We start from the raw sequence: 7,890 nt of genomic DNA, 5'->3' as shown, positions 1-7,890 counted from the left end.
TTGAGCAGGGGGGTTGGACTAGATGATCTCCAGAGGTCCCTTCCAATCTCAGCGATTCTGTGATTCTGTGTGATTCTGTGAAGTAAAATCAGATCCCTGAGGCAGCAACAGAGAGCCACAGTGCTAAGCAAGGAGCCATGCATACAGAAGGGAAGCAGGAAGATGGAGGAACCATGAGAAGGAAGAACTGAGGAGCAAACAGGGATTAGCTTAACTTGACACTATGCCATTCCCCCCTCTCAAGCACCTCCACCTCCTGTTTCGGTGAACGCTGCCCAGTGACCCCAAGAAACACACCCAAGCAGGCAGGCAGGAGCAACACAATGCCATTCCTCCCCCACTGTGAACAGCCGTGGGGACGGCGACCTCCGCGTCTGCCTCTGGGTACCTCTGCAGAGAATCCTGCCCTGCCTGCGTAAAGAGAGCTTGTGGCATGATTGAATAAGACCCACAGAAACTGATCTCATCGATTTCAGAACATTTCCCAGCATAGTCTGTGGATCGTGACCATATTCTCAAACGTGTGTGCACTTGCCAGATGTAATACACTTTGTGCTTTGTCCTTCCTGGAGCCTCGTCCACACTCCAGAATGAAGTCAGGCAGAGGCAGCAATGGCCAGAAATGAACCATTGTCAGAGGATTTTTCATTACCCAACCATTCTACCTCCAATATCTCAGCTGTGATCTTCAACAGAGACCTAGGCAGTGCTTTCATAGGATAAGCCTGGGAACTAAAGTTCATAACTCCCATGGACAGTAAATACCATGGATTCAGATTAGTGTTATGACAGAACTTCCATCCCTAGTTAATTCTTCCACCCTGCTCCAGACAGTAATTTTAGTTTGAATTACAGCATTATCACCTCTATCACAAATGCCAACTGCTGTGTCTCTAAAATCATCTAAATTAATCTCAGAGCAATTGTTCCCAGACTGTTAGCTTGTAGATTTTGCTGCTATTATGGATTGCACTTTGTGTGTGTGCTGAAAGGTGTTCTTTAAAAGAAATTTTAAAAATTCCTAATTTACATACACCAGCTTAATACAACATACTGACTCACTCTTGCTTCTATTCAAATTCTCCAGTGCCAAGGGTTTCATAAGGAAAATATTCATGAAAATGTTTTATTCCATCTTTTTTCCACCTTTAGGAATTAAGACAGGCAAGACAAAATTCAAAGTGATCCTATCAGCATGCAAACAAAACATGCAAAAAACCTCTGGTACATAGAAACATCTAATGCAATAAATCTGGTTTTATTTATCAGGTGAAAAGGAAGAAGAGTAGTGGTAAATAATTGTTCTTCTTCCTTTTTTGTTGGGATCCTTAAACTTATCCCCAGGAATACATCAAAGTTTTCTCTCAAGCTGTTATCCTCTCCCTGATAGCTTGTTCCATGTCTTTAAATGAACTAATTCTTCCATAAAGAAGTTCTCACTGAGCAGCCTATTATTATGCCAAATGCAATGACAGTTTAGGACGCTGAGTACTGTATCAGGTTCTTGACAAGTTAGTAAGGTAAAGAGAATCCCAGACTTAGAACTCCCACATGGGAGTATTACAGTGTTGAAAACTCAATTACATTCAAGTGTGAAAAGGAAGTAAGAGTATAATTTGCAATCACAGGCTTTCATGGGCAGTCCTTATTATAAGCAGTTGCCAAATCAAGAATACATTTTTTACAATTAGTTTCACAAATTATATTTAAAATATTGGTGAAGAGTTAGTAATAGGAACACAAAGCATCAGAAATGTCTGCATCTGTCCCTTCTGTTTGGAAACCTTCATTAGGTGACAGTGAAATCTCTTGTGTCCCAGCAAAAACAAATAGTGTACTTTTCCTTTTTAAAGCATTTTTCTACAGCCTTGTCCTATCACTGTTACACAAACAGTGCAGTAGCGTGGCTAACAGATGGGGTACTGTACTGTATTGTGCTGCAGGAAACAGGGCTTCTCTCTCTTGCCTTGTCTACCGAGCCACTGTGTGGTCTTGGGCTCAGCGTCTCAACTCCCTTCTCCCCTGCACCCATTGCCTGTGCCCACAGGAAGCACACAGGGGCAGGCTGCCTTGTCGGCCAGGACACACATCCTCTCCCAAGAGTAGCTGGACATGCTGCGGCCTCTCGCTGCTGATGCTGCCCCTTGCCGCAGGTTGYCATCTCCCCCCATCAGCTGCTCCAGCCCTCTTGCCTGTTTCTCCTAAACCGGTTTCTCCTAAACCGGGCTGGGTGGTCTGCATGCTGGTGCTTCTCTTTGCCTGAAGCAGTTCAGAGGGTGAATGTGCAAGTGCCTGAGAGAAGTGGTAACCTTTGACAAGGAGGAGGTGACATGCAGATGAGGGTGCTAAAATCTTCAGCCTTGGGCTGGATCCCAGTTTCCCCCTGCAGCTCAGCAGTAGCAAACCCTCTCCATGTCATCTCCAATTCCCTCACACCTATTCCTGCGCCGTCCTCTCCAAATCCTCCTCTTGTCCCAGTCCCTCTCCCTGGTTGAGCGGAGGCACGGATAGCCTCTCTCCTACACTTGTGGCCCTGGCACCTGGCGGGGGGCAGCAGCTGGAAAGAAAGGGAAGGACAAGAAAGGCAAGCTCATGCTCCTTGGGAACAGCCTGCAGCAAGGGGATGGAGCAGTGCCTCACACAGCACAACCCTGCCCCCTGTTCGGTGCTGCATCCCTCAGCACAGTGACCCTGCAAGGACCAGCAGCTACGAACAGGAGCAATTTGTTCCCCAGGTGCCTCTTGCAGCCATAACATCACTGGAAGCACACAGATAGAGGAGACTAAGCTCAGCAGGGAGTGAGTCTGGAATCAGAGATGCCAGCCAAGTTTTGTAAGTATTTGGGAGTATAAAGATAGTGACAGGTGCCTATGGGATTAGGAAAGAGCTCCAGTTCCATTTCTGTGCCCTGTCACCACGCTCTTCTGGTGTGCTAAGTTATGGTTTAAGTATGATATTCATCAGCCCAAGCTGCGAAGTAAAAGCATCCCTCCTCCGCAGGGTTGCCTCCAGCTGCACATAGCCCCTAGACACCTCTCACTGTGTAGCCAGCCCCTGCCCATCCCCTGGGGGCTGCCAGCTGCCAGATGCTGCAGGATGGTCTGGGAGGCCCAGGAGCCCAGCGTGTCTCCTGTGGCATCGGTTCCCATGACCCAGCAGTTGTATGGAACAATTACATCAAGCTGCTCCAGCCCTGCATCCCAGGGGAGGGTGCAGGTTTCAAGCATTGCAGGCAGCTGCGTGACCTTGTGGGTTTGTAAATCCTCTTATTTATGTAGGAGTGGCAAAGTCTGTTGTATGCATTTCATGCACAGTATACATGAAACAAACCACTTCCAGTGAGCAAGTGATGGACTGCCTCTTCTGGTTATGCTGCCTGCAGTCATCAGCGAGCAGTTTGTTAAACAGTCAGAAATGACAGCCAGCACGCCCTTTGTTAGTCCAAAAGCTGGAGCTGCAGAAATTTCTAGCAGCATCTTTCAAAGCAAGTTTGGAACGTGCAATATTTGTGCCTAATCACTAGTGCCAAGTTTTATGGAACAAATAAAATAGTTCTTATTCTTTCAAAATACAAAATGAGGATTGCTGAATCTTCTTTCACTGTTTTCACTACTTTGAGTTAGAGTAATTTTAAAGTGCAATTATACAGCACTTAACACTCTGAATTTTGAGTTTCTACTTTTAGATACATGTTATATTTGAAGGCAGCTCCCAATTCTTCATAGGCATAAGAAAAATCTTTGGGGCATTAACTTCTGAAGCAAAGGTATGTCCCGCACTCAGGGACAGCTGTTAGAAACACAGATGAATTTCCAGGGGTGGCAGTGAGTGGGAATGGGTCCAGTCTGAGTGGTTTTAAATAACCTTTTTTAATGTTTTAAATACATTTTTTTCTTTTTTACTTAGATGTGTTTCTCACAGAACACCATATGTTTCTCTTACATAGTAACCTTTACATCTTGCAGAGTTCAATCACACAGACACGCTAAAAACAAGCCTAACTTGCAGCATGGGAATTGGCTTCTTTACAAACTGAGGTGCTGTTGCCACTTTCTTTTAAAACCTGGCTAGAGATGGTCTTGAATAAGTCTATGGGGTAGCGCACTCGCTCTGGAAATAGGAAGGCCAGTGTCAATCACCTCTTCTGCTTCTGAGTAGTACACACCCAGCGCTCCCATGTCCGCAGAGAGCCCTTGGCTGTCCTATGCAGGGAGGAGGGGGGCGCAGGGGATTTCTCCACCTCTGCTTTGAAATGGTGCCACTGGGAAAACATCAGTTTGTCCATCCCTTGGCATTCATTTGGCTAGGAAGAAGTCACAGGAGGAAGTCTGACTCCTCRCCTATTTGTTAGGACGCTGATGGGAAAGACGCATTTGAAGCCCCTGAAGAGAGGATCAGGGTCTCTCATTCCCCAAGGAGCTGCCCAAGCTGCAGGGCAGATGCCTGAAGGACAGCACAAGCCCTGCTGCATGTGGTGCCCACACTTAAAGGAGAGCAGCCCCTGCCTGCAGTCAGAGGTTGAACTTTGGAGCTGGGACTGCCCCAGTGCTCTCTCCCTGGAGGTGAAACCAAAGGTATCCACACAGCACTTCAAATGCTGGTTTTATTAAAACAGAAACTAGAATGAGGTAACATCTGCAGTAAGACAAAACATTGATGAGCTGGGTGAGATATTCAGTACAAACACCCTCTCCTCCCCCATCTTTGAGATATGATGCTTCTCCTCTACTTTTCATGGCCTCCTGGCTTGTGACAAACTCAATCCCTCAGGGGCCTTAGGAAAAACACATAACAAAACAAAAATCTTTCTGTCACCCCTACCTGCATATCTTCTTTCCAGTCTTTGTCCTTGCTGGGGCCCCCCTTTCTGCCTATCCCAGCCATCTTCTGCCCCACAGGCTCCATGTGGCTTAGGGAGCAGCAGGTAGGGCTCCGAGGCAGCCTCCCTTCCTCCCTGCTGCTCAGCCACAGTAGTCGTTTGAAGAGCACTCACATACATGCACTAGGGCAGCTCACCCCCAGGGCTCACTTAAGAAGCCTGGAAAAATCCCGGAGGTGGCTTTACAAGCCAGCTATTTCAGCTGCTGGAGCCTGCTTCCCACCATGGGATGTGTTACGCCTACAGCACAGCTCTAATTCATAGCTTTTAGATTACTCAGAAATAATGATTATTTGGCAAAAGATAGAGATTTGTGCTCTCCCCAATGTCTGTATTCTCTTTAAAGCACCTGCCTTACAGAGGGGATGGGGCTGACACAACACTTCCCTTCTGAAGGTCCCTATGTGCAAGGCCTTTCATAGGCACAGGTCAGGTATAAACACACAGAAGGGGTGCTGGAAGAACTATGGCCACAGCATTTCATGCACTGTCCCCTTGATTAGTCCTCTGGGGGTTGTTTTCTCCAGTGGAGACTAGAGCAGCTGGTGGGGAGGGGCTGTTGGAAGGATCCCCAGGAAGTGAAGGGACCTAAAACCACAAACTCCAAGTCAGAGATCTGCATGCAGAGAACAATACAAAAATACATAAACTGAGCAGTTGTACAACAGGGTATTCCCTTGTCATCTGACAAGCTCTAAGGCATACAGAAATTTCCTTAATGCATAATGTTCTGATTCAACTACGATGCTGTGATACAGGCAGAACAATCCTTGCTTGTTAGGTTATGTACCATCAAGCAGGCGAGCAACACTGGCACTTAGCCTGCTGTTATTTTAGTTTATTCTTCCAGCAAGATACTGGTAAGCTCACCATTCCAATAGGCATGAAGATTTTCAGCTATGCTGTATTTTGAGTAAATGTATAATGAAGAAGCATTAATTCACACCATTAGAAAAACATAGGACTACATAAAATTTTCTTCTGTATAAAAAAGAATAACTTGATTTTTAACAGAGAGGTGAATTCTGTGCTTCTCCACATTAGTGTAAATCTGGAGTATCTCCACTGAAGCCATGAGCAGCAAGAATGTTGTTTTAAGGAATATTTAGAGAGAGTTTTGCCTTTACCATTTGCAGACTTTTTTTGTGTAATCGGTGTTTTTTCTAAATTAATGATAAAAATAAAATTTCTCAAAGACAGTCTGGCCTGATGGAATTTCTTTTAATCTGAGACAATGCTTAGTTCCTCCATTGCAAGATTTGTATGCTGGGTGTTCTACACGAGATGACGACCTTAGAGGATTCTCACTGGAAAAGAGACAATCTTAAAAAACCACTTATTTAATCTTGAACATGTTAAAAAAAATGTTACAAGTCAAAACATCCTTTGGAAATAGGAATATTCTGATCTTTAACACTCCATTTGCAGGCTTATACTTTTAATAAGGACTTTCACAACTTAAATTCTAACATCTTGTTTCATTAAGTGTTGCGATTATCCTTCCTAGCCTTACAAGCTAAAATGCAACTTTCTAACTGTCTCAGAGCTGACAACCAGGTGTGGTATAACTGCTCTTAAGGACTTTGTTATGGTTTTATTACTGTCTTAAGGTGACAGGTTTGATTTTCATCTGCCAGTCCTCAGAACCATGCAGCAACTTTGACATTCACCTCTTCAGAGCCAGAGTTACAAGGCAGGTGTGCACCACCATGACTTGCCTTCAAAAGAATCCTTGCAGAAGACATGTAGGGACACACAGAACCGGAACCACTTGTGACACTTCCAGCTYCAACAAATAACAGTTCCCTAATCTGGAGCAAAAAGCAGCAGCTGAGGTCAGAATGGCTACACAAGCACATTCAGGGAGATCTTATCTTCATCTACAGCTGCTCAGAGAAACTTTTCATCTCTTGTGAATCCGTTCCCACAGCTGAAAGTTTGCTCTAATTTGTTAGACTAGCCCCCAGCTAACTGATTTTATGGGAATTGACTGCTAGTATATCCGACTGATGTCTTTAAAAGGCTCTGAGCAGTGAGTGACCCTAGGTTATTATGAACAGGCAACTTTTTTCCTGAAAATTGTCCCCTAGGAGGGAGATCACAATATATTCAACCTGCTCTTATTTATTCTTTGTGTATTTATTCTGGATGTAAGCTTAACTGATTTATAGTAGGCATATCTAGCAGATCAAAAGCTATTTTTATTTTTAATCTAAATTCTCCCAGCTCTGATGCAGGAAAGCCAGATCTCTTGACTGACTACACTATTTCACTACATGAGGTATGTTTCTCCCTTAAAGGGAAAAGGTACAGTCTGACCCATGGAACGTTTCCCAAAAGGGGTGAAAGGATATCTGCTTTATCCCACAGTGAAGCATGTTTCTTTAAGGGGTCAACCAGGGGAGAGAATACTACTGAGGGAACTAATTCATCAACTAATTCATCATTTGGAAAAGAAAATGGGGGAAAGGGAGCAAAATTTAAAGATAGGACAATCAATTTATATTTCCTTAAATCAAAGGCCATGCTCCCTTAACACTCCCTTACTGTGCTTCTCAAATGTAACAGCCTCTATATCTTTATGATCCCTAGATCCTAAAGGTTAGATGCAATCGTGGTTGCCTCTCCCAAAATTTAAAGTAGTTAGCCGAATTAGTGCCCCAGAGAACAAGGGTATGATGTTTCTCAACTCATATCTCCGGAAGAATATTTTCATAGGAAAATTTTAAAAATAATTACTCATTAGAGCACCTATAACAGTCACTGTGACTCAAAGCAGCCTCTTTCTTAAAATGCAGTAACAATCCGCTCCAAACATTGCAATTGGCAGTGGCCCTTCAGATTTTGCTGTTCCCCTCTATTATGCTCTTTAGCTGCCCTTGCTACATGATGCCAGCAATAACACACATTTAAGTTTTTATTCATCTTAAGTGCAGGGAGCAAGGCAATTTTGAAGTCCAATTTTGAAGTCTTCCCTCATTTTAATTCCTTCGAGGGAAAAACAACGCAC

This window comes from Apteryx rowi, unplaced genomic scaffold (genome assembly GCF_003343035.1).
Source record: "Apteryx rowi isolate R43461 unplaced genomic scaffold, aptRow1 scaffold_241, whole genome shotgun sequence".
Taxonomy (NCBI): Eukaryota; Metazoa; Chordata; class Aves; order Apterygiformes; family Apterygidae; genus Apteryx; species Apteryx rowi.
Note: the sequence above shows the minus strand (reverse complement) of the source record.